The sequence below is a fragment of the Lissotriton vulgaris genome, chromosome 8 (genome assembly GCF_964263255.1).
Source record: "Lissotriton vulgaris chromosome 8, aLisVul1.2, whole genome shotgun sequence".
NCBI classification, from domain to species: domain Eukaryota; kingdom Metazoa; phylum Chordata; class Amphibia; order Caudata; family Salamandridae; genus Lissotriton; species Lissotriton vulgaris.
In genome coordinates, this window is record NC_141696.1 from 1,402,461,280 (window position 1) to 1,402,487,465 (window position 26,186).

The 26,186-nt window shown below is 43.0% G+C and overlaps 1 protein-coding gene across 2 annotated transcripts in view; it reads right to left on the minus strand.

Moving 5' to 3' along the window:
- ERG (ETS transcription factor ERG) overlaps positions 1–26,186 on the minus strand; it is a 454,845-nt gene that overhangs the window by 323,697 nt on the left and 104,962 nt on the right. For both annotated transcript variants that reach the window (XM_086935417.1, XM_086935419.1), the window contains exon 2: positions 15,099–15,172. The gene's annotated coding sequence lies outside the window, so the exon portion shown is untranslated. The remainder of the gene's footprint in view (positions 1–15,098; positions 15,173–26,186) is intronic.

Sequence of the window (26,186 nt, forward strand, 5' to 3'; positions counted from 1 at the left end):
TGTAGATGTGCTATCCGGATCCCTTGATACAATAAGCAGATTTGTGAGTTTGTAACCATTTTACTCAAGGACGTTCTTTGCAAATAACAATATTTAAATAAATGTTTCTTCTCATCACACCACAAGGCATCTTTACTTAAAGCATCTCTCTTTGACACGTGTCCATATTTATCAGCAATAGACAAAATAAAACAAAAGCATGCTGCGCTATGTTTGCTGGCTGTGTGTCCGGGAACGGAGCAATCAAGCATATGGTGTGCACCAGAGCAAAAAATGCAAAGTGGTTGTGCTCTTTTTTGGTGCATTTTAGTCAAAATGAAACCAATGCAATAAATTCCACTTTTTAGATGTGAACGATAGGGCTGCGTTTGAAGCAGTGAGTGTGCCCCTGTTAGCTAACCTGGCGGTCCTTGGTTTTTGATCTGTGCGGGTCTCTTCAGTGGCCACCTAGCAGGTATGCTGTTTCTTGTCCACTTTATGCTGATTGTAATGTTATTGCTTAAATATTTGCACTAGAAAATTACTGTAGAGGTTAGTGTCAGACTGTAAGAAGTGGTGCCAACCTACAGGCGAAATGCAGCAATGCCATAGTGTCGGCGTGGCTGTATGGTGGACCCGGGGATAAGCACTGGTTAATACTGTGTGGTGCATGCCCTGCTCAGAACCGTCACAGAATTAGTGCCAGCCTGGATAGAGACACAACTGAGCTCCTTTAAGAGAATTCCCTATAGAGAGGCTTTAGCCAGTTTTAACAAAGCCCTTTGGCCTTTTAAGTGACATTTATATGCCCAAATGGCAAGTTCACTTTATAACTCACCAAACGTGAACTTGCACTCTTAAAGGGATTTACCCTTGCATATTAATATTAGTCCCTGGTAAAATTTAATTTATGCCGGAGTAATCTTACATGGTTTCCAGCATTACATGTTACGAGTGCCCAAGATTACGCCTTTATGCCACATCGGGTAAATAAGATTTTGTTCGGGTAGGAATCCTATAGCGGGACAATGTGAATGAACTGACTATCGACTTTTCTTGTAATTGCGATTTGGTGGGGATCTATTTCACAAAAAGCATCCCCAAATTCTAAATACTTCTTTTAATGAACCCTGCGTGTCTAACTTTACATAGCACACTTAGCTAGAAAGTAACTCGGTGCTCTACATTACTTTGAGGAATGGGAGACGATCTACAATATTGTATACATCAGGTGGAGATTACACAAATATAATTCACACACTGCATTCAATATTTTTTAGGCACTGAGGATTTCGTAATTTACCCAGAATCAGACAGTGGTGAGTCAAGACCCAAGACCAGAATTCGAACCTGGATCCTCAGGTGCCGCTAGTGGCAAGGCCACATATAGGATTATTTATTTTATATATTTAAAGTTCACTTCTTAACCCCAAGGGGATGGCAAAGAGCTATACATTTGAGGAACAGTTTAAGTCAGGTTGGGATGTTTACAGATATAACAATTCCTAGCATAGATAAATGGCTAAAGTAGATAGGAGTAGTAACGAGAAGAGCCTGGAGATCGATGTATGGACGGTCAAGAGCAAGACATTCCTGATATAAGATATAATGTATGCAAGTGGCAACTATCCAAGTGACATGAGAGGAGAGTCATCTAACTATCCATACAAAAGGGATATCGCTGCTGATTTGAAGTTTTGAGAGAGATGAAGGTAGCTGCATGTACTTTCTTCTGATACCTGACATTTCTAGTCCTTATTGGTTTAATTTTATTGTACTTTTTTTAGTAGCGCTCATTCGCTGAAAAGTAGTTCTGATTACCTCACATGCTGTTGGGAAAGTGCTTCCAAAATCTCCCAAAAGACACAGTGTTTGGTTGGGGGCTTTAGGTGAAATGAAGAGAGTTACATAAGTTTACTAGAGCACCAGCGACCTTCATTGAGGATCAAGAATGGGTGATTTGCCGAATGCAAAACCAAGTGATTTGCCCAACGAGGTTATTTAGTTTTCAAACCTTTCATGCACCAAAACCTGATTTGGTATTTGCTATTTAGTTAAAATACATTTTGTCTGAATTGAGCTTAGGACATCCATAAACCAATGCCAAACAGAGGGAAAGGAGACAAGCTTTCAGTGCCTTTGATCATTAGTTAAAGAAATGCACAATTAGCAAACAGGTATGAGGAGTATGGCACTTTGAAAATGTCTCACTTAATGGCTCACCAGAGAGGTGCCAGGATGGATATGCCTATCTTGATGTATTGGGAGTGCTGTGCACCAGTGAATGTTCACAAAAAGAAGCCTACAAGATTGACACATGCCTGAGCTGAAATCATGTGATAGGCTCCTAATTACACTTACTCCAGGAATGCCTTGCAGTGGTTACTTTCTGAGAGTAGGTGATCACACGCTTGAAAGCATATGAAAGCTGTGTCTGCATGCATTCGAGAAGCAAGCAGGCAATCCCATGAGAACATATATACAACTAACTCTCCTGCTGTGCAAGAGGTGACAGGCAAAGGTCTTGGATAAGAAAAAAGAGTGAAAACTATTTGTCCAGGTTGAAAGCTTTGATCATGTATGCTGCCCTGGATGGTGCAAGGCTGAGCCAGAGCTATGGAGAACTACGATACACATAATGGGACGTCTACCTTGCATTCCTTCCCTTTCCATAAAAGGTATTTTAGAGAATCTGTTTTCTTCACAAAGTTTTAAAAAAAGCATATTATTCAATGAGTCCTATGAAAGAAAGCATTCAATCCCTACCATGTGACAATGTGGCTAACTTTATTGAATGCACCATGTCCTCTTTGGGCTTGACACCTTGATTTGATACTGTGCACCCTAAATACTCAGGGGCAGATTTACAAACCCCTTGCACCATCTGCGCCATTTTGCTGTCTCACATTTATAAGGGCAGAAAAGGCCACCTTGCTGTCCTTATAAACACAGGCCCTTTACATGCAGCACTTTGCTTGAAAGGGGCATTCCATTGGTGTTGCTGTGGGTGTTCACTCAACACCCATGGAACCTGACACATTTCAAGATTTACAAGAAATCATAAATCTATAAATGCGTCTGAATGCTACTCCTCCCCAGAGGAGGCATAGGGAGGCGCAACGAGAAGAAATTGATTAATTTCTCCTTTTTTTCCCTCCTTCTATTTGTGCTGCATTCTGCAGAAAGTGTCCTTTCCTGCACAGAAACAATAATTAAAACAATGACGTTTTGCAAGTTCTATGTGTGCCAACGCAACACACATAGAAGTTGTAAAACGCCTTTTCTGGTTGTTTATGTGCAGGAAGGGAATCCTTCTAACAAATTTTCATGAAATAACATCTTGGGTATAACAAAGAAAGTTAATCCTAGATCTACTAGCAAGTCTACCACTCTGCCATTCACCTCGAAACTAGCTTTGGGTTTGATTCTCCAAGCTTCACTTTTTTCTTCAGCATCAATAATAACATTCGGTCCACTGACTCTTGGACCCTTCTACTTATATACTCACTACTCTGAACCTACTGAGGTCCATACAAACATTTGCAGGCGTCATTTGCCATACTTGCAAAAATCCTTGCTTACTGCAAGACAACCCTTTTAGTCCACAGCATGTGCCGTACTCCCACATCTGACCCATATCCTTCTCAAGCACGCTGTTTCGGTCATCTACATGATTACTCCCTTAATTATCCCTTCTCATTTCCAACTACATTTACTTCCCTATGTCTCCTGATATCTATCTCTTTCATGAATTTGTCTGATTCTTCTACTTTTTTCAGAATGCATCCTAAAGTCTCTATTGCATTTTCTTTTTATTGTATTGTATAAACAATCTTTCTGTAAGAATTTGTTATGTCTCCAAAATTACATGTGATGGATAGTTCCCTTAGTCTTGCTAAAAACTGGTCTATTGTATGACAACTTTTCTGAGGCTGTGTATGAAACTTGTGTTTGTATAGAGTTCATTCAAATTCATGTGGTTATTTTCACTAGAATCTATTGTTGCATTTGTTTTAGATTCAGGATAGATTATTAAAATACCTAAAATTAATAATTATGTACTATTTTTATTTAAAAATTACATTAATTTGTGTTTATTTATATTTTAACTATTTTACAAAATGTGATTTAATTTAACATTATTTCCACAGAGTTTTATTTTAAGTCCATACCTCCATTATTTTTAATAGGAGGTTTTGCAGTACCCGTGGTTGTCGATGTGTAGAGCTGGAGTGTAAATTACTACAAAAGTGCAAATTACTACCAAAAGTGCTGTTTTTGAATACCAAAAAGTAGTACATGTACTCAAAAGTATAAACTTATTAAAAAGTGAAGTTAGAGAATCAGGCCCTTTGTATAGAAGAAACCCTTATTTCCATTGTTTGAGACCTGCATGGGGTTCTATGGTTGCATGACTAGCCATAATTGATTCTTGGATTGTACATAATTGAATAATGAAAGTTTTTTTTAGGTCGGTATTGAAGGTAGGCACTGTCTGCTTCTTAATGCTGCCCTACAGTTGCCAGAAATTCTTTGGCGAATATACCGATCCCTCATCCAGTTTTTGGGCAAGTACATGAAGTAGTATTAGACGCACACATTCACCACCCTAAACTCAAAAGCTTAACATAGCAACACGAGGAACTCAATGGTGCTCTAATATCCCCAACATCAGGGTGAAAGACCTAAAGGAGCAGGTCAATCAAATAATGTCTGGTTCAGTCAGAATGCTACGGAAATTGAGATGCTCTTTATTGATGGTGGAGTATTGTTGCTTACCTCTCTCATACAGAGTGCCTATAAGTTTATACCTTGAGTTCAACTTCCATTATAAGTAACAACCACAGTATTGTTTCTGTCAGCCTCTGATGAATTGTGGAATGATAGAAGCATGGATATGAGGTTAAGTTGCTTCAGTTCTCTCCTTACTCAAGCCTGACATGGCTTTATACTTTTTGTATAGATTCTTTGTGGGTCTACAAAGCATAACACACCTTATCAATTCTTTATAACTCAGTAAATATTTGCTTTTATCAGTGATCTTCACCACATATATTTTGAGCTCGTTTTCAGGGCAAAAATGCACCATGTATACAGATTCTTGGAGATTTTCTGGAATATATCACCATAACATCTGGGCTTCCCTGCAGGAATGAAGGTCCTCGTAGAGCCAGGAATGTATTTTACAAATATGTTTTTACTAGACGTTCCATAAGGTCAATCACACTAGAGGAGAAGTGGCAGATTTGAAAGAGGTAAGTAAAAGGTTATTGCCAGCCACCCCAGCACACAAAGAGGTCATACACTACTTGCCAAGACAAGCACTTTAGTCAATGAATGTGTAGTTTTGTTTCTAAAGATTTGTAAGAAGCTTTGATTGTATTCTTTGAATAAAGGCCTGATTCCTCACTAGACTAGTACTGATTTTACAGTGAAGAAATAAATGATCTAATCAGGAATCAACAAAAATATATTGTGTGTTCCTTCTAGAACTCGATGCTATGAGCTGATTCAAGTTATAGAATTCAGTGTACAATCGGAAAAATGCGTAGGTTTTGCTCATGGATTTTGAACCTTTTTTAAATGATGTTAAGATATGTACTTCATAATGTCCATGAGTATTTATATGAAACTCATGTACATTTTTGATCTACAACCATTCTTCAACCATGCACATGTGCATGTGTGTAATGTTTGAAATTCATAAACTATATGTGCACAGTGTTTGCTAGATTGTAACTGTTAGACTTGAAATCCTTGGTGTAGTTCCACTAAACGTTTTGCCTTCAGACCTCCTGTGTTGCTGACTCCGTTTTTGCTGGTCGTAAGACTCTGCAGACTTTGCCACTGCTAACCAGTGCTTAAGTGCTTGTGGTCTTTCCCTAAAACATGGTAACATTGGTTTATACCTAATTGGCATATTTAATTCATGTATTAGTCCCTAGTAAAGTGCACTACCTGTGTCCCGGCACTGTAGATTAAATGCTACTAGGGGAAACATCCTTTACAACGCAACTTTCACAATGCACTACCATTACGACAAAACTTTTACAACGCAAGATCCATTACAACGCATGCCATTACAACAGAGCTGCTATTACAACGCATGCTATTACAACGTATGTATGGGTAAGTATTTAATTTAATTTTAACCCCTACACCATCCAACACTTACCCTACAATTACGCCCCCCAGGAGTTAGAATAGTAATTATAACCCCTACACTATCCAACACTTACCCTACAATTACGCCCTCCCTGGAGTTAGAATAGTAATTTTAACCCCTACACTATCCAACACTTACACGACTATTACATACCCATTAATAAAAATAAATACTTACCCAAACTTACGTTGTAATGGCATGCGTTGTAATAGCAGCTACGTTGTAATGGCATGCGTTGTAATGGCATGTGTTGCAATGGATCCTGCGTTGTAAACGTTTTTTGTAATGGTATGCGTTGTGATTGTATGCGTTGTAACATCATACATCCGCTACTAGTGGGCCAGCAGCACTGATTATACCACCCACATAAGTAGCCCTTTAAAAATGTCTCCGGCTTGCCATTGCAGAACCTGTGCATGTAGTTTATAGTGTCATGTTGCCCAGGCAAAATAAACCTTTTACGAGTCCCAACACAATATTTTTTAGTACATGTAAGTCACCTCTAGGGTAGGCCCTGAACAGCCCAGATTGTGAATGCAATGTATTTAAAAAGCAGGACGTGCTTTTAAGTTTACAGGCCCTGGTAGTGAAACACTCTTACATTTACTTTTCACTACTGCAAGGCCCATATCTCCCATAGGATAACATCGGGGTTATCTTATTATATTGTACAAGTATAATTTCCAAATGGGAATATATAACAGTTTCAAGTTTGATGTCTCTGGAATTTAATTCTAAAATCCTAACTTATGGTGAAGTCAGGTTTTAAATTACATTTCTGAAAATGATCACTTTTAGGAAGTTTTCATTTTCTTGCTATAGCCATTTGGTGACTGCAGCCTGTCTCTGGTCACTTGACTGTCTCTGGTCATCTGAGAATGCAACCCACTGAAGCCGCTTTCAGAAAAAAACTTAAAACCTGGCTATACAATTTGACAGATACTTATGTATTGGCCACCATTTAGCGTCTCTTCGCCCTGACTTCGACCTACTTTCCTTAGCGCCAGGATGCTCCTTCCGGAGCGGCAGTTTGGACTCTATAAATGCCAAATAACATAACATAACATAACTTGACTGGCTGTAGTTGTCAGCTAGGCTTTGTGAATTCCTCCTAGATAGTCACACTCAAGGGGAGCTTAGGTGTGACTGAATGGGTTATCCCTGGAAGGATGGAAGGGAGGAGATGGGACCAGCCTCACTTACATCGCAATAGGCTATGTCCTATCCCCATTCAAAGAGCTGCATAACCCCGGCAGTTAGTCTAGAGCTAGGGTTGGCCAGGCAGGGCATCTGTGCACTTCAAAGGCATACCTCTAGAAGGTTTGCCCCACTTCAAAGGCACAACTGTGTATAAAAGAAGGACATCAGACACCACCACTTGAGTACACTTCTGGACCTGTGGATACCATGTCAGGAAAAAGGACGGCTGTGCTGCTGAAGGACTGCCACTCTGCTGGACGGCACTCTTCTGGACTCCTGCATTGCTGTGCTCACCTGCTGCCCTCTTGGCTGGGTGAGAAGGACTGGACCTGCATCTCTTGAAGCCAGAGTGACTCCAAGGGCTAGATGGCTGGCCTCCTGATCTGAAGCCTAAGGGACATAACAGGCTTCCAGCAATCTTGCTTCTGCTCCTGGACACTGGCATCTGTGAGTCTACCCTGCCAAGTGGTGCCACCCTAATCCTGGACCCTTTGAAGTGAGCCTAAAGTGCTTGCCAGCAGAGCCAACACATCTTGTCTGCTGAGCAGCATATCTCTGAGCAGAAGCAATGCATCTCCTCGGTTGAGAGGTGCATCCTCCAGCAATCATCTTTATTGTGTGATTACTTAAAATCCTTACAATTTTTTTTTAAATTAGAATGCACCAATGTAAAATACGACCAGGTGATACACAGTCCCAGAGGTACGAAATGGCAAACATAACGGATTAAAATGTTACACATGTAACATGTGAGTAAAAATGTACCATTCAAAGATTTGAAACCTGAGTAAATAACACTGTCATATATAAATTAGGTGACAGGCAGACCTAGGGAAAAGAGGTAAAATATTAAACGCTAAGCAAGAGCGCGCTGTGTACATGCATAGAAATAAAGTGAAGAAAGCCTTAATACCTGAGATGTGCCACGTGTCAAGCCAAGGTATTTTAAGAGAATGCGTGTGTTTGCAGAGTGCACATGGCCAAATTCTAAAAGCTGTGAACTGACATAGCCAAATACTACCAAGCTGTATGGTAAGGTCTTGCATGTTGGTGGAAGGCACCTTGTAAACATGTGAGGCGGTAAAGTCATTGTGTAGATATATGTCAGTGGCTCTTTGCATGTTCTTATCCCATTTTGCAGAAGAATTGGCCTTAAATAAACTCGCCTGTGATGCAGAACAGAGCAAGACAGCAGCAAATGATGTGCGCTGCCGACTCGGAGTGGTAATTGTACAGCCTGCACTGCCCTTAACCTGTGGAAATGTTCTTCCACTGGGACTCATATTCGCGTATGGGCAGGGTTAGGAGCCTGGTCAGCAATATATTCTTTAGGGCTTGTCTTCTCAAAGCCACTTTCAAATATGGTTGGCAAGAGATAACTTCATGTGATATGCAAGACCCACTGCACCAGAGATGTTTCTATTTGTTCAATGTCCTGCTCCCTACATACATGCTTGCCTTGCACGTCTACAGTCCTCTTTAGACAGTCTATTGTTATTACTGTACACTGGGGACAGGTCCAATAAATCTATGGTGCTGCACAAACACTTTGACCAGGTGCTATTTTTGTCCTGGAAAATCACGTTCTGTGCACCTGTCTTTGAATCTGACTTCACTGATTAGTCTTTTTTACATTCAAGGTCCATCTTCACAAGTTCAAACTCTGGGGGATCAGTGTGTGCCGAGTCAGTTTTGGGATATTGAATATTTTCTTATAGGCTTTTGTGTGGCAGAGCTCTAGTGACTTGGTAAGCATGCCAGGGAAGGCAAGCTCTCTATAGCATAGGGTTGGTAGCAAGTTCGCACGCACTACTCTTCGAATCCCCACTGCGGAGTGACTTTGTAAATTGTAGTATAATTTACATACTGCATATGTGATCTTGGCTGCTTTATCTGCCAGTGCCTTGGCCTGCAAGGTGTATTTACCTGTGTATGGCAGCCAGACACCTAGGTAGTTGTATTTGCTGGTGGTGCTTATCCTTAGCGGGCCAAATGCCGTGCCAGCTGGTGTTTCTTAATTCTTTGACCAAATATCAGAACTTTGGCTTTCGTAGCATTTGCATGTAAGACATTCTTTGCATTATGTAGATGAGTATGTCCACTGCCCTCTACATCTCAATTCGAGTACGGTCCAATAGCACCAGATCGTCCGTGTACTGCATGATGAGCAGTCTGGTGTGGCCTAGCTTAGGTGGGAAGATGGTGCCTTTGCTAATTCCACATCGCTGTGTGGATTGCTGTACAAGTTTACCACTGTAATTGAAGTGGATGTTCCCTCTATTACAATGCCGATTATGACAAGGACTTGCACATCGTCTGCACGATTGCTCCATTCCTTTATTTGTACCTGAAGGTCTAATTTCACATACATGGAGAGGCCACCATGGGTCTTTCAAACAGGTTTTCTTGTGAGCAGCTGTGAGAATAGCCTGGAACCCCGGAATAGAAATAAGCACTGTAGACGTTTCCTGCAGATATAGAACATCACTAGTTTGAATAAAATTCATGGAGTTATTATTAGCCAATAAAGAGTAATGGCCAGCTACTTTCCAGCTCATTATCCTAATCCTAGGTCTTAAGCCCTTCTCCTTTCTCCCTACAGTGCTAGGAACTCAGGGACCCCTTTGTTTGAAGGAATGCTGGTAACCAGGTCCAATCAGGCTGCTCCAAATGTGTGTGAGCTGGTCGTTCTACAGTGTAATGACCTTCTCCTGAGCCCCTTGAGAACTGGACTGTGATGTTTCGCAAAGCTGGGGAGAAATTTGCATAGTGATTCTCCAGACACTATTTGATGATGTTTGTTGAGCTCAAGCAGAACCGACGCATCACCACTGCTGCATGGATTGATCCATCACATAGCCCTGCATCATCCCTGCTTTTTTTTTTAACTGACGCCTCATGGACAGCACGGCGTATCTCCAGCCCAGGTCCTTGCAGCTCTAGTTGATGGCAGCCTCAATTAAGCTGGACTCCGCATCGCAGCCTTGCAGCTCATCACAATAGATGCATTCGCCAGCTGAGCGCCACACCCTTAACTCTAGGACTTCGCATAGCAAGCCCTGTCAACGGGATACTTGATGACAACGTGACAGGACCTCGCACCGCAGTCTCACTGCATCTCATAGCTGATGCATCGCTTCGACTGCATGGTGCATCTTCAACGCGGATCCACGCAGTGCTCCGCAATCAGAATTTAAGGTACTTGGTTCAGCAGGTCTACAGGGGTCCCTGTTGCCAGCCCACACTTCATTGCGGTTGGCTTGAACTTTTTCCCGGTGCAGTGCGATCAGATTTCTCCAGTTGTCACTTTGTGCTTTTTGGCGCTATTTTGACCTAAAGTTTTAAATATGAACATCTTCGGTTTTACTGATTGCCTTGTTGTTGTTTTGTCCTTGTTTTATTTATTAAACATTACTCTACTTTTTTAAACCTGGTGTGGAATCTTTTTGAGAGATGTTTTCACTGTTTGACTGTTTGGAGAAACTTTACACAATGCCCCTAAGTTAAGCCTGACTGTTCTGTGTCAAGCTACAAGGTGGACTGAGCACAGGTTAGTCTGGGGTTTGCTTGTGCCTTACCCTGATTAAGATTGTGGTTGCTATTTGACCAGGTCTGACACCCCAGTCAACCAGTAACCCAATATCCAACAGTAACATTCAATTGTATTTAACCAAACAAACATAATTTCCTAAATGCCATTCCTTCTTACAGCTATCATTAAAAAGTGGTCTAATTGGTGCCGCTTCATACTCATTCTGCACTAATTATGTCAAATCTATGTGTGAGTAAGTTAGACTGTTGAGAGTGAGGGGTATGGTTATGAGGTGGGACTGGTGTAGGCTCCTGGGCCATCCACACCACCCTAGCAACCCATTCCAAAATGACAACCACGGCACTGGTACAATCTTCAAGCTAGACACTAAGTTCATCTTCTCAGAAATGTTCTGCTTGTGACATATCTTGGATTTTTTTTTGCAATGTAACATCAATGATTATCCTCACATTCTTAGAACTAGTCAGAGAATTTCCACATATACTTGGAACTCTTGAACCTCTTCTAGCATTGTCTTCAGAAGCATCAGGTTAATGATTAACTAGGGTGAGTTAGATTTAATTATTTGGATTGGGAAACTACTGTTGGATTCATGAACTTCCCGTTGAACCAACGTACTAGGACTCTGCCCTTCCTTCTAAGTTGCGCTGTAGCAACTGTCTCTTAAGCTTTCACGAAGTTATTTACACATCCTTCGTGAACATATATTTCTGTTTTTTGACTGATGTTGTGCATTAACAACTGTGTAGGATATTAAAACAGGATCAGTCTCAAAACAATTCCCTTGGCTCTAGAAAAGCAAAGGTACAGTGCTATTGACATGTTAAGTATTTACTATAATACACATTTAGGTTTTTTTCAGTTTCCATAGAATGTTACCATTCATCAAAATCCATGTAAAAGAAAATACTGCTTTTAAATTTTGTATTGTTGTAAGAGCAGAGAGTAATAGTAGTCCTGTGTCTGTTGAGTATAAAAGAGCTGTCACTCATGAAAGACTGTGGAACACCTGAGACACTTTATTTGATGAGACAAGCTGTATGACTACGACCCAACAATGTCTCTTGTGTGCCTTCTCTCATACACCTTTCCTTCTCTCCCACATCTACACCGTCAGTGTTGAGCACAGTCTTGCACATTTGGACGTGTTTTTGAAAAACTGAGTGCTTGCCCAGTGGTGCCTAAGCAACATGGCCACAAACACACAAAAAGTGATAGGTGGAATGCTGGCAAATAGTCTGACTACTAGCCTGTCAGGTGCAGCTAGGTTCCAGCACTACAGTGAGAATGGGACCCATTGCTTTTCCCTGCAGGCCACCATCCCTGTCTTTGTTGTAGCCAATTACAGCAGGTTGCAAATAGTGACCTGCCTCATTAATGTATTAGTCAGGTCATTCTGAAGGTCATTTTGTGCTCCATGCGACTAGAGATTTTGTGAAGTGACCTATTAGTACATAGGTCACATGACAACATCAGAGGTAGATCTCAATAAGACCATACACAGTTTGTAACCACTTTTTGTGATCTCTCTCTTAAGACACCAGGCATTATATGTTGAGTCTTGTGTTAAGGGAATCAGTGTCTAACACTATTTCACTTCGCAATGTCATGAACATGTTGTTGTCCAAAAGCACACATAAATGGACGTAAAAATTGTGTTAAATAAGGTTATTTCTCTTATTAAATGAGTTTTCTCAAGTACTCTGCTCTAAGATTTAGAGAATACTGAAAATAGCAGTACATGTGTATTACTGTTTTCTAGTTAACCAGAATTTTATCGGATACCAACTTGGACGACTGAGTATGAGAACTCTTGACATCATCTTCAGATTTTATGTTTGTTTCCATGGAGTGCTTCTCGTTTGTGTCTGCAGTGCATCACAATATTTCACATTTCACTTATTAGTTCTTTGCACAAATGCAACCAAGTGAGGTATTGTGAAGAATGTAAGACAGGCCCCATTCCTTTGTGTTTGGCCTGTTACACTTACCTTCTAACAAAAGAATGTGAGTTTTATAAAAATTGTTTTTTTACAGAGAAAAACTCCTTTTGACAAAATATTTATACCAAGAGTGAGGTATTGCATCGTGTAATAATTAACACTTTGCCATTCCACTAAAACGACTGACAGACTGACCTTGACAGTGACTGGGAGATATGGATCTTATAGTCCTGATTTAGGACATTGACCCTTAGTGGTGCAAGATGATTGTCTGAAACATGTGGACTTCAGTTTCAGAGATGGTAGGGAGATAACGCCCAGAGACCATCTATTTGCCAGCATCCCACCCATCACTTTTTGTGTGTTTGTGGCCATGTTGTTTAGGCACCACTGGGCAAGCATTCTGTTTATAAAAAATAAACTTCCAAAGTGTGAGTTTCAGTTTCAAAACACAAAGGCAATGGTCATCATGCTCAGAAATATCTCTCTATTTGCTTCAAGGTCATTGGTGGATTTCCCTGGTCTGGACTACCATGCCTTGCCTAAATAGTAAAAGGCAATAACCTGGAAGCCCTGTCACATATGCGCAATCATTTCAAGATTTTCCACTAGTTAGGTCACCTGATTTCTGCCAATGAAAACCAACTTCTAGGCGGTTCACCATCTTAAAATACATTAGGGAAACATTGAGTTTGGCAAGGTAGGTGAAGCACTAATTTATGGTGGTTCATCCATTCTGTGAAACTCTAAGTGACCCCTTAATTGTCAAACCTCTTGATGCCTAATGAAGAATAAAATGATTTCTATATCCTATGGTGTTCCAGACTGAGAATTCCAATTGTCTCTTTTGATTTGCAAGCAATACCATTGAATCAAATATTGAATTTTATTTTGCTCAAGATGTGTTTTGTCATGTGCACTATTGGCCACGTATCTAGGGCCCCTAGCCATGTGTAAACAGGTGTAAATCACCATATGTGACATAGTAGTAAGAAAAAAATCACCTTGCATGCAGAACTGAAGATTCTGAGTAACCAGCGGTTGTAGGCGATGTGTTGAATTGGGCAGCAACACATACTGTGGGTGGGGAAACATACTGCAAATGTGGTGGACACTTTTGCAACCTCAACTTTGTGGCTATCCAAAAATGCTTGGAATTTATTTGCCACAACTCTTCATGCTACTATACATACACATCCATGATACATATATTACCGATGCAGAAAGGGTGGTAAAGTACCAAATATTCCTAGGTTGCACAGGGGAAGTGCAAGGTGGAAAGATAGTTCCCAGAAAAATATTTTAAGTGAAAAGAAAAATAATAAGATACAAAGCTATATTTTGCTCTACCTAATTTTCTAAGGCTACACATGAAGAATCTCCGAAATGGGCAATTTCTACAAATGTCTGGACAGAGTTAAAGAAATGCATTAGCAATTTGTTTGAATCATATGTATGAAATCTTTTAATACTGTCTAGGGAACCTATAATAAAAGGATCAGAATTGATTGGGTATCCCTAAAGCAGTTATAGCTGTATATCTCTATAAATAGTTGATCTCGCCCAACGCTATTTGAACACAAAACATAATTTTTTCCACCCTTGCTGATGGCAACACAGGCTGATGATTAAGCATGCCACGAATAGTGGTAGAGAGTATTTGTATCCCACAGAAAGGGATTCCTGAGAGGATAGCTTATCTTTCCTTTCATCAACATTTATTTGTGTGATACTGCTGTACATCCCAAATACTTTATAATTGTACCATCATTATTTGCAACACATATGTTGTTACAATGCACAGACATCACTCTGAGAGTACAGGACTCTGACACAATAGTAATCTGTGGCAGCTCACCATGGCAAAGTGATGGTAAACTGTGGCAACATGATGATTCTAGCAGAATGTTGATCATTTCTAGTAACATTTTAGCCTTTAATCTAAAGTGATGTCCTGCCAAAATGGTGGACCTGGCTCAGTGGTGATAATTCTTGACAACATTTTGGCCCAGAGACAATGTTTAGTATTTCCTGATAAAAATGGAGACCTGCCATTATGGTCATTATCCCTGGAAATATGCTGGCCCTAACATAATGGTTGTTAATACTAGTAAAACTATAGATCTGTATTAATGGTGGAAATCCATGGCAATATGCTGGCCCTGACACAATGGTGGTAATTCCAGGTAACATTTATCCCAGTATGAATTGAAAAGCATTGTATATCAGTGCATAAGATTAGAATAAAGAGGCCTACCTGTCGTCATGTAATCAATTGGTGGCAACAGCACTCTGGCCCTTGGGATAACAACATCCACAGTTTCCAGTTGCCTGTATAAAGGGAGAAACATTGAATTCATGAAAAGAGACAACATTGTCAGGGAATATGTGACTGAGTGAGCATGGGTTGGTGTGTGAGTGAGCCCATGAGTGAGTGAGCAGGTAGGTGAGTACATGAGTAAGTGAGCATTTAAGTAAGTGAGATAATGCATATGTGTGGAAATAAAGGAGTGAATGCACGTCTGAATGAAAGAAGTCAGAAGTATAATGGTGGTTAGAAATTTGGGAAAGGAATGCCAACTAAGGACATACGAGTTATACATGGGCAAATATAAAAATAATTTCGGTTTTGTATTAGTGTAGTCTTGTTAGCACAGAAAATTAAAAAATACTAAACAGCAAAATATTTTACAGGTAATCCTATAGATATATATTGATTTATTTATATTGATTTTACAGAGTCAGCAATACCTAGTACATAAAATAAGCTATCATTTGACCACAAATAATTTTGGCCTTGTTTCACAAATCTAAACACCATTACTCAAGACAAGCATGCATCCATCTTAGAAAATCACAGGCTTTTTGACAGAAAAATGCTACGTGGCAAAACATTTTGCAAGTTGGAAAGGTGTTTCTGACTTGCAAAGCAACTTCTGTAACTCATTTCAAATCACAATTGGGAGGTTGCAAGTTAAGGACATCCCTTTCTGAATTGTGAATCAGAATCAAATGTATCATTGGCTTGAACCATTGTTCAGTTGCAAGGAATTAGTCATACCCTTTGGGTAGCAAATTATCAGCAGTAGCCCGTCCTTTAGGGTGGAGGATGGACCTGCCACCCCCACCTTTTGGCTGATATAAAGAGTGTCTGTCAGGCTGGGCAAAGATCAGCCTGACACATACTTCTTTTTCAGGTCAGGCAGTCAGAAGCTATGCATGCGCTAAAGGCACAGGAGTCTGGCTGGCTGAGCTGAACTTTGCCGGGTTGAAGATGTCACAGCCCTATGGGCTAAACCTCTTCAGCTTGGCAAAGTACCCCAAGGCCCTCTCCCTCATGATGAATTACTGTATTCCCCTGACGAAGGTATTTCAATACCGAAATGCATTGGGATTGACTGAATATGATGCTGTGACGAACACATGTACATGATGTAATGTGCAGAAAAATCAAGCAAGAAAAGTGTTATTAAAATACAAGGTCTTCAAGAAACAGAACTTTTGTTATTGTGGATACCACACAATTTTTCATGAACATTGAATCTGAAGGAGAATTTTCAGTGAACAGAAAATGTGAATAAGCATAATGGTGTTTCAGATATTTGCACCCATCAGGGGCATGTGAAAAGTGCGCCATTCTCAAACAGTATCTGTTTGTTTGTATAGTTTGTCACTGACCAGAGCCAGTCAGTTTGGGTGGCAGCACCGTTTTTTTACAAGGATTAAGAAGGAATCTTGAAAAATTAGCATAGATAAAATACAGGTGTGCAGAGTGTCACATTCTCTTTTGTGATCTATTAAAGAAACCATTGGTTTAAACATGGATCTCAGTGAACCTAAGCAGCATCCATTATCCTTTGAATCAGAAGGGGCCTTCGACATGGAGGAGCCAATGGTCCCCAGAAAGATTTCCCAGAGTCATCTACGACTGAGGCACCAAAGCTGCAGGGTACTGCAGCTATCATAGCTGAACTGAAAGATGGATTTAAATCAATTGATGCTCGTTTTGACGTGCTCTTGGCCCAAATGGAGGGTATGCATGAGCGCATTGACCAAAACAAGGCACAACTCAGCACTGCAGAGCAGTGCATTTCTGACATCAAGGACACTGGCATGACGGCAAATAAGTGCCTGGAAAAGGTGGAGAGGCCCCTCAAAATGGCTGATGCAAAGAGTGAAGACGTGGAGGCGCGCTTACATCAGATTAATATCCGCATTGCTGGAATAGCAGAATCTACTAACACTGGGAGTATGAGCGCTTTCGTCGAACGCCAGCTTGAGGAACTCTTTGGCAGAGAGGTTTTTCATCTATGTTTGTGGTAGTAGAGGGCCCATAAAACCCTCGGCCCAAGACCGTTGCCTGGCGCTCATCCCTGACTGATTATCGTTAAACTCCTCAAATATCATGACCGGGACACCGCTCTTCGTCTCGCCCGTGAGGGAGAGCTGTTGCAATATCAGAGTATGACTGTATCCCTTTTCCCTGACTTCACACCAATTGTCCAGGAGGCGCGCCGCAAGTTCACAGAAGTTAAGCGTATGCTCTAGGAAGCAAATGTACACTATGCTATGCTGTACCCAAAACTCCTGCGCATCGAGGTCTATGGCAAATATAACCTTTTGACTCTCCTGTTCGTGCTACAGGGTTTTGCAAGCAACATAGCTTTGGGCCAGGAGTGCCTGAAGGAGGAGAATCTGCCTCTCCGCCCTCCAGAGTTACAGCGGATCTGTAACCTTTCTCCTTGCCGGTATACTATGATCATTGTGTTGCTGTGCCGCATTGATTGCTAACCAGGTCCAACCACGGATCTAGCCACCGCCCTCTGCACTGAGCTACAACTGCTCCCATTGCTCATGTACTAGATTAGGTTGCTCCTTGCCCCACCAGGATTATTGACAATTGACGCTCTATCTTAAGTGTTGCCTCCCCCCCAGGAATACTCCATTTGCTTGCTTTTCCTTGTTCTTAGGTAATTATGGGGATCACCGGATACTGTTTGTTTGCTATCTGGTGGGGGTGGAGGGTATGGGCCTTGTTCTGTTTTGCTATTATATTCTTTCTACCTCTCTCACACAAGGGCACAACAAAACTGCACGTCATGCACTACTTTCTGTCCATATGTTTGCACTGCTGCTTTTACATTAAAGCCTGCATGACACCATCCGCTAATGAAATCGGGGCGCTGACTTTAAAGTGCATGACCTGGATTGTTAGGGGGCTGACTAATCCCCGAAAGGGACGACAGGTATTGTCCTACCTGGCCAGATATGGTAACCAGTTGGCTTTTCTACCAGAGCCCCACTGTCATTCGCATTTTCCCAACCACTATGAGTCTAGTTGATTTAGTAACCACTTTTTTGCTAACTATTGCACATAATCCAGAAGTGTCTGCATTCTGGTCCAAAGAACAATCCCTTTTCAAGATGCTGGAGGTAATAACAGACATCGATGGTCGCTACCCACTGTTTTCTGGCACCTTAGCCTCCACATCCCTTTTATTGAATAATGTCTATTCTCCTAATGTGGGCAACCAGACTTCTTTTTGGACATTAACCGTATGCACGCTGACTTATATTAATTGGTGGTGACTTCAACCTAACCTCTGCCCTTCACTGGATTCAACTGGCACTGTGTAGGAAAGTAGGATCTGCTTTTATGGTTACCCCCACTTTTTGCTTGCTGTTATGCTGTTTCTGCCTCGTCTGACTGGGATCCTGCTAAACAGGACCCCAGTCTCTCTGCTTTCTCTCCTAAATTGGTATATTAAGTACTTAGGTACATCCCAGATTGGATACCCTAATAAGTCCATAGTATATGGTACTAAGGATCCAGGGCTTAGGTACCCCAAGGGCCAAAGCATGCAGTATGCCACCCATGAGGGACCACTCAAACTGTAACAACATGCCTGTCATTCCAGCCTGTGTAACCTGGTGCTAAAACCACTTATGAAAGATATAGGTTTTCCTATATCTCAGGTCACTACACTTAAAACCTATAAGTCACCCCTAAAGCAGACCTTTAGAATCCTGAAGGCAGGGTGCTCTGTTCTAAGTGTGAAGGTGCCCCTGCACTAGCAGGACACCCCGACAGCCTACGGAGTCTATTCTCCAGGGTTGTAAGTGAGACAGCAATATAACATATAGAGGGGCACTGCGTCATTACGCGATGACCATCTCTAAACTGGCCGTGCCTAGATTCATCGTGGGACACGATTCATTTCAGACACCACTTCAACTTTGACCATCTGGGAACTCTGGACTTAGCTGGACTACACTCTGGGAATCAAGGCTGTAACCAGGAAGACCTCTGATGCTCCTGATCTCTGTGCCCTGCCTCATCTGCTGCAACGTCTGTGCCTCTGCTCCATACAGGAAACCTTCCAAGGCCAGTGGGTATCCAAGACACCTGAAGGAATCTCCCTTGAAGTGAAGGAGTCACTTCTCTGCATCTGCAGACACCGCAACTAAGCTGACTGGTCTGCTGATCCTGGGTTCCCACGGACTTACACACTGATTTGTACGGAGAACGTGGTCTGTCTTCTCACACATGATTGATCTTTCATTCACCCTGACCCCACTGATGGCATTACTGGGCTATGTTCAACTATTGCAGGCAGGCAGGGTTCCGCACTATATAGCCATAGCTTTATAATTGGCCAAGCGTCAGGTATCAATACACTGGGGCAGTGCCACCGCCCCTATGGTGGAGGGCTGGATCCATGATTTGATATACTGTGACACCACTAGTGACATATATGCAACGTTGCAGCGGCCAGCCTCTAGACTTAAAAACATGCCAACCACTGCGAGATTACTAGCTACCTTTCACTACTGATAACAATGGCCCCAGGATGTCACTACTTGCCACAGAGGCCCATCAGTGAAGGTGTGCTCAGTGAGATTTATAGTGTCGCAGTGATCGGAAATGAGGAGAGGGATGCCCTTGACAGTCACAGGCATCCCTCTCCTCCTTTCCGATCACTGCGACACTATCAATCAATCAATCAAGGCATTTATAGAGTGCACTACTTACCCGGAGGGTCTCAAGGCGCTTGGGGGGGTTCCGCTACTGCTCGAACAGCCAGGTCTTGAGTTTCTTCCTGAAGGAGAGGTGGTCTTGGGTCAGGCGGAGGTCGGTTGGGAGGGTGTTCCAGGTCTTGGCGGCCAGGTAGGAGAAGGACCTTCCTCCTGTTGTCGCTCTTCGGATGCGGGGGACAGCGGTGAGGGCGTGGTTGGTCGATCAGAGGGCTCGTTTGGGAGCGTATAAGTTGAGGCGGTTGTTGAGATAGCTCGGGCCTTGGTCGTGTAGGGCTTTGTGTGCGTGGGTGAGGAGACGGAAGGTGATTCTCTTGTTGACGGGGAGCCAGTGCAGGTCTCTCAGATGTCCGGAGATGTGGCTGCGTCGGGGGATGTCGAGGATGAGTCTGGCTGAGGCGTTCTGGATCCGCTGGAGTCTCTTCTGGAGCTTGGCGGTGGTTCCGGCGTAGAGGGCGTTGCCGTAGTCCAGTCGGCTGGTGACGAGGGCCTGGGTGACCGTCTTCCTGGTCTCGGTGGGAATCCACCGGAAGATCTTCCGTAACATGCGCAGGATGTTGAAACAGGACGCGGAGACGGCGTTGACTTGTCTGGTCATGGAGAGGGAGGAGTCCAGGATGAAGCCCAGGTTGCGTGCGTGGTCTGTCGGTTTGGGTGCGGTGCCCAGATTTGGGGGGCCACCAGGAGTCGTCCCAGGCGGAGGGCGAGGAGCCCAGGATGAGGACTTCCGTCTTGTCTGAGTTCAGTTTCAGGCGGCTGGTCGTCATCCACTCGGCTACATCTTTCATACCTTCGTGGATTTTGGTTCTGGCGGCAGCGGGGTCGTTGGTCAAGGAGAGGATCAGCTGGGTGTCGTCGGCATAGGAGATGATGTTGAGGTTGTGTTGGCATGCGATGGCCGCAAGGGGGCTCATGTAGACGTTGAAGAGGGTGGGGCTGAGCGAGGAGCCCTGAGGCACGCCGCAGATGACTTCCGTGGCTGCAGATCTGAACGGTGGTAGACGGACTCTCTGTGTCCTTCCAGCAAGGAAGGAGATGATCCACTCCAGGGCCTTCTCCTGGATTCCGATGTTGCTGAGGCGCTGCACTAGGGTGCGGTGGCAAACAGTGTCGAACGCCGCAGAGAGGTCTAGGAGTATGAGGGCCGCTGTTTCACCGTTGTCCAGCAGGGCTCAGATGTCATCGGTGGCAGCGATGAGGGCGGTCTCGGTGCTGTGGTTGGCTCGGAAGCCAGACTGTGAGAGGTCGAGGGATCCATTTGTCTCGAAGAAGGCGGCCAGCTGCTTGTTGACGGTCTTCTCGATGACTTTGGCTGGGAACGGGAGGAGCGAGATGGGGCGGTAATTCTTGAGTTCGGTGGGGTCCGCTGTTGGCTTCTTTAGTAGAGCGCTGAGTTCGGCGTGCTTCTAGCTCTCAGGGAAGGTGGCGGTGTCAAAGGAGGTGTTGATGATGTCCCGCAGGTGGGGTGCGATGACAGCGTCGGCCTTGTTGAAGACGTGGTGGGGGCAGGGGTCGGTCGGAGATCCGGAGTGGATAGAGTTCATCGTGCAGATGGTGTCTTCCGTGCTGATCTGGGTCCAGGCGCTGAGGGTGGTGGTAGGGGGCATTGGTGCGGTCGTTGGGAGCGTTGTTTGTGGGCTGAAGCTGTTGTGTATGTCAGCGATCTTGTTGTGGAAGTAGGAGGCGAGGGAGTTGCAGAGGTCTTGCGACGGGGTGATGTTGTTGTTTCCGGCGTTGGGGTTGGAGAGCTCTTTCGCGATGTTGAAGAGTTCCTTGCAGTTGTGTGCGTTGTTGTCCAGCCGGTCCTTGAATGCTGTTTTCTTGGTGGCGCGGATCTGTTGATGGTGCTTCCGGGTGGCGAGCTTGAGGGTGGTCATGTTGTCCGGTGTTGGCTCCCTTCTCCAGGCTTTCTCGAGGGCTCAGCAGTTCTTCTTGGAGCTCTTGAGTTCGTCGGTGAACCATGGGGCCTTCTTGCTGCCGGGTCTGCTAGGCGGGGTCCTCAGTGGGGCGAGGTCGTCTGCGCAGTTGCTGATCCACTTCGTGAGGTTGTCGGCGGCCTGGCTGGGGTTCGCTGAGCTGGCGGGAGGGTGCTGGCTCAGGGAGGCGGCGAGCTGGTCTGCTGTGATCTTGTTCCAGTTTCTTCGAGCAACCTGATGCTGGTGGTGGTGGATCGTGGATCTTCTGAAGCTGAAGTGGACGCAGCTGTGGTCCGTCCAGTGGAGTTCGGTGGCGTGGCTGAAGACGATGTCTTTGCTGGATGAGAAGACAGCGTCGAGTGTGTGTCCGGCGAGGTGGGTGGGGGTGGTCACCAGCTGCTTGAGTCCGAGGTTGGCTATAAATCTCACTGAGCACGCCTTCACTGATGGGCCTCTGTGGCAAGTACTTTTGACTATTTTGGCGACTTGTGATCCTGAGTACTTGCGGGCATCACCGGACACTAAGATATTTTTCATCCAGTGGGAGTCTGGGAGTGTTTTACATAGTAACTGCCCCGTTACCATGTTGGCGATAGGACGAACGCCCCTCACTCGATTCTTTGAGACGTCTGTCCGGCTTCGGTTTAGGGCATGAACCCTGGAGTATTCTACTTAGTAACTGCCTCCACATCCAACCCAGTTATACCTGACACTGCGGCGCACCCTTGAAACCTGCACTTTATACACTTATGTTATATTACACCACCTTGGGATACATACCTCCTCACTGGACAGGTTCCCTTGTATATGCCCAGTTGTACAGCTGCATCCAGTTTGCAGCGCACACCATTCAGGCACAAGAGCAGTCACTCCTCTTTCAGGGGATATCCACTTTCACTCTCAGAGGGCGGATGGCATGTATTTCAACATGATTGGCGTGCATGACATTTTAAGATGTTATTATACATCGATTCTGCGAGTCGGCACGCACTTGTAAGACGCGCATTTCCGCACATGGGCATTTTTAGGTGGTCGATGTGTGGCATTGATTTTGCAATTTTGTGAATTGAATTAGCTATTTGTTGCTCTCTTTACAAGTGGTGACTGTATTGCAATATGATGTCTCTTTCTAGCTGCACTCCAAATTAACGGCCATCAATTCCAGGCATTATGTGGTTCTAGAATTTATTCAAGCATTGGTTGCTCTTATGATATGAGTTTGTTTCATTCTGACATGGCATTTAAAGATCAGCTATATTATACACTAGCATTATGTGTTGTTTATTTGATTTGTGCAACTCTCCAAAATGTCTGCCGTTCTCCTCTGCCTTCCAATCATGGTTGTCCTATGTTTTTGTCTATGACTTGCCCGAATGCTTTATCAGTTTGTTTGCATATATACATATATATTAATTTATATTAAGAACTAAACCAATTGTAATGATATTATCATTTTAACATTTCATATTTTAAATAAATAACCCACTGTTATATATATATTTACCTTTTTTTTATGATACTCTGGTCCATAATATTTTTTTCAATAATTTTTCAAGTTTACATACAAAGCATGTAAACTCAATATTTTTGTTGAAAATTGTTTTGCCACAATATTGCTATGTCACAATAGGCGATATTATGTCATGCAACAATTTTTTTTATAACTTTTAATAACTTGTTACTGAGTGAGGAAATGGTTAGAGGTACCCATAAACAAACTTTCCACCAACTGCTGACTCCATCCTTCAGCACTTCAATAACTTGGTCATGTAGTCCGGTGATGATTTGTAATTTCAAAAAGCTCTCTTTTTGAGCTTTCATGTGACAACTTTGGAATAATTTTTAAAAGACTGCAAATCATCAACTGGCTGTGCAGTTGAATGATGTAGCCAGCAGTAGGGACACAATCTTAAGGCTTCAATTAAAACTCAACAATGTGGCGCAATCTGATCCAAATTTATTCAGGAATCTCAAGCAGAGGGACAGCAGACAAGCAGTTCAGGGATGACTTCTTCTTTTTGATGATGAGTGCGGCTGGTTTACTGTTTACTTTTTACAATGATGAAAAATACAAAATGTCACATTGTGTCTTCTAGTTAATGGAAGAGGTTTGGAAAAATTGGCTGAATGATTTCCTTCCCAGTGTGTGGACAGTTACTTATTGTTTTTGTTATTATTGTTGTCATTGTTATTGATATTGTTACTATTTGCATTGTAATTTTTAATTAGCACTTGTATTTTAATACCTCAACTCGTTGATGCTGCTGTGTAATTATTAGAAATGGGAATCCATGTAGATCATGGATCATAAAACTATTCCTAAATTCCTAAATACATTTATAATATGCAATAGGTTACCTTATAGCAGATTACATGCATAATCAGTTCTTTCTATTAAGCTGCTAATAACATTCTTGAGGTTCCCAGGAATTTTTGTATAGGGCCAGTTGTTTGATTCCACATTTGTTTTAAGATACTCCAAACTGCTGAAATATTACAGATGTTTACTTTTAAACATGATGATTGTGCTTGTTTGAAGCTCAATCTTTTCATAACATTTTCTTTACAATTACTACGTTAGTAGCTAGGTTTGCAAGCATGGCTTTCAAATATTTGGATTTAATTACGTTTAGAGGGGGCTGAAAGAATTCTATATACGATGTTAGTCCTGGTGGTGTTTCTCCAGAATTTTTGCCACTTACCTACTGGTTTGCTGATTCTCTTTTCGCTGGCCTTGGGACTCTGAGCACTTTACCACAGCTAATCAGTGGTAAAGTGCATATACTTCTCCTCCAAACATGTTTATGATTAGTGTACACCTGATTGCCATGTTTATTTTACTGGTAAGTCCCTTGTAAAGTGGTATACATTATTCCCAGGACCTGTAAGTTAAATGCTACTAGTGGGATGCAACACTAATTGTGCCACCCACAGAAGTAGCATTTCAAACCTGTCTCAGGCCCACCACTTCACATTGGCATTCAAAACTATGTGTCAAGTCCCAAACTCCCTTTTATTACATGTCAGTCAACCCTAAGGTAGGCCCTGGGTAGCCCAAAGTGCAGGGTGCTAGGTAAGTAAAAGGTAGGACCAATACCAATATGTTTTGCACATCCTGGTAGTGACAAACAGCCTATTTGGTTTTTCGCTATTGTAAGACCTACCTCTCCCATAGGAGTCGAGAATTCCCTAATAACCGTTTAAGCTGCAATTCCTGATCAGCGAGGAGTAGCTTTTTGATTTTTCATATGTTTGGAATGGTATTGATAAATCCTACCTACTGGTGAGTTAGGATTTAACTTTACTATTTTAGAAATGCCACTTTTAGAAAGTAGACATTTCTCTGCACTTAGTGCTCTATGTGCTCGACAGTCTGTCTCCAATGCACGAATAGGCTGGGCTGGGTGACAGCTACATTTGTGCATTCACTCTAGACAGCAACAACATAGGACACTCAACTGCATCTGAATTCATCCGAATAATGATGGGTTATTCTGGGCCGGAGGAAGGATAGGAGGTACACTTCACTTGGATAGGTAGTGTCCTGTCTCCACACAAAGGGCAGATTTACCCCCATAGCTCGACTGGTAGACAGGATTGGGCTGAAAGGGGACCTGTACACTTCAGAGAAATCCTTTGAAGTCCCCTACCGTCATCAAAGGCACTTTTTGGGTATAAGAACTGGGTTTCTGAACCCATCTAGGTAGACACTATGTGGGACTTGTAACTAGACACCACTGGCTCATTGTCAGATGCTGCTGTTCTGCTAGAAGGGACTGCCACTCTCCTAACTACTTTGCTGTGTTGGCTGCTGCTTGCTGATTGCTTGTTGCACTCTACTACCTGCCTTGTTGTGCTGGCCTGTTACCTGCTACCTTCTGCTGTGCTACCTGGAACGTGTTCTCTAGGGGCTCGTTGGCTTGCCCGTGTATTTCAAGGTCTCAGGGTCATCAAAGACTTACTCCTTTCTGCCCCTGCCGTGGGACTCTGCACCTCGTGAGTCCATCAGTTGGGCTAGTTGGGCTTTGACAATGATCAGCACTTTGCTGATTGACCATTTGTGTTAGAGTCAATCAAACTCTCCACTTTGTTCAAGACCAAGTGCTTTAGGTGGTGCAGAACAGAGTGCTTCACTAGGAATCAGCGTTTTCCTTTTTTGACTCACTCTGCACAAACAGTGCATGATGAGTGAGCAAACTGCATTCCCTCTGGATGCATTGCCGAGACAACAGGGAGTTTACCAGCAATGTCAGCGCCACCTCTCTCAGCGTAGGCATTGCCAAGGAGATGACTGCACCGCCCCCACCGGATCCCCGGGAGTGGAAGTCACTGCTGTGCGTCCTCCACTCAGCTGTTCACCATGGTTGTGTGCTTCTGCCCCTTATCAGGCCACC